At 40.5% G+C, this 1,750-nt stretch overlaps 1 non-coding gene across 1 annotated transcript; it reads right to left on the bottom strand.

The window, feature by feature from the left end:
* Positions 1–1,250: 1,250 nt before the first annotated feature.
* On the bottom strand, positions 1,251–1,357 carry LOC141709957 (small nucleolar RNA R71). Its single transcript, XR_012570505.1, has one exon. It is a non-coding gene; the product is annotated as a small nucleolar RNA R71 (small nucleolar RNA).
* Positions 1,358–1,750: the final 393 nt, after the last annotated feature.

The raw sequence follows: 1,750 nt of genomic DNA, 5'->3' as shown, positions 1-1,750 counted from the left end.
ATCTTGAGATTTAGAACTTGCCATGTTAGCATAGGTTCATGTACGTTGTGCATGATTAGTGGGTAACTCTAACAGTTTTATTTGCCCTATATAATCAATAGGAATAACTTGTGCTTAAATCGTTGTGTTGTCAATTTCTGTAGACATATAGGAACTCAACATAATTGATGACTATTCAACTTCTATCTTAATTGTGGATGTTTGGTAGAATGGTATTGGTACAATGAAAGTTGGCTTTTATCAATTTCGTGTTATTCGATTAATATCATCACTGTCACATGCTAAAGGTAATAACTATGGCTATAGAAGGAAGTAATAATGAAGTTGTGATCTCATGAGTGTTTTATTATTGATAAATTGAAGTGTTAGTTAAGTGGTTAATTAAGTAGTTAATTATAGTTAATATTTAATCAACAATTTTAAGTGTTATTATCTTAACATTGAGAAGAGTCATACATTGGTGAGTGAGTTAAATTAGACAATAAATTAGTCTGAGTCTCTGAGGGAACGAACTAGAAAGTATTCTATATTACTTGCGAACGCGTATACTTGCGTGAATATTAGTGCGTGATTTCGCCCTAACAAGTTTTTGGCGCCGCTGCCGGGGACTCGGCGTATTTGTTTAGTTTATGTACTTACCATCATTGGTCATTAGGACTCAGTGATTAGGACGTAGTAGTTAATTACTCTTTTCGGTTGTGTTTCAGGTACTTTAGCAAACGTTTATGCAAACTCGTTCTCGTGCTCGCAAGAGGACCTTAGATACAGCTGAGGAGAAAGACGAAGTTCTTGATACACCGGAGAAGTTAGATTTTGAGGATTCGGATTCAGGAACTGAGCAGAAAGAACCAGTAAACATGGGAGATCGTATTGTTCAAGCTGATCCAGCTCTTATGGATTTTTCTCGGCCTAAAATTGATGACATTCAGTCAAGCATCCTTCATCCGGCTATTCAAGCTAACACCTTTGAAATCAAGTCGGGCACTATTCAGATGGTGCAGAATTCTGTTTCTTTTGGAGGAGCGGCAACTGAAGACCCCAACATGCACATAAGGAATTTTGTCGAGATCTGCAGCACTTTTAAGTATAATGGCGTGACTGATGAGGCTATCAAGTTGAGGCTCTTCCCATTCTCACTGAGGGATAAGGCTAAAGACTGGTTACATTCTGAACCAGCTGGGTCAATCACTACGTGGCAAGATCTTGCGCAAAAGTTTCTGGTGAAGTTTTATCCAATGGCAAAGACTGCTGCTATGAGGAGTGCTCTTACACAGTTTGCGCAGCAACCCACAGAATCTATGTGCGAGGCTTGGGAACGCTACAAGGAAATGTTGAGAAAATGTCCACATCATGGAATGCCGGATTGGATGGTAATCACTGGTTTTTATAATGGTTTGGGGGCCCAATCTCGGCCCATGCTCGATGCAGCAGCTGGAGGCGCCTTATGGGCTAAAAGCTATACTGAGGCGTATAATCTTATCGAGACGATGGCTGCAAATGAGCATCAAAACCCAACTCAGAGGATGACGTCAGGCAAGGTAGCAGGTATTCTGGAAGTTGATGCAGCCACCGCTATTGCAGCCCAGCTCCAAGCGCTATCAATGAAGGTTGATTCTTTGGCTACGTATGGAGTTAATCAAATAGCTATGGTTTGTGAGCTTTGTGCAGGTTCTCATGCTACGGATCAGTGTTCTCTTGTCAACGAATCTGTTCAGTATGTGAATAATTATCAGCGACAACAGCAGCCTGT

Source organism: Apium graveolens, chromosome 2 (genome assembly GCF_009905375.1).
Source record: "Apium graveolens cultivar Ventura chromosome 2, ASM990537v1, whole genome shotgun sequence".
NCBI classification, from domain to species: domain Eukaryota; kingdom Viridiplantae; phylum Streptophyta; class Magnoliopsida; order Apiales; family Apiaceae; genus Apium; species Apium graveolens.
Note: the sequence above shows the minus strand (reverse complement) of the source record. Positions and strands in the feature narration are given on the sequence as shown.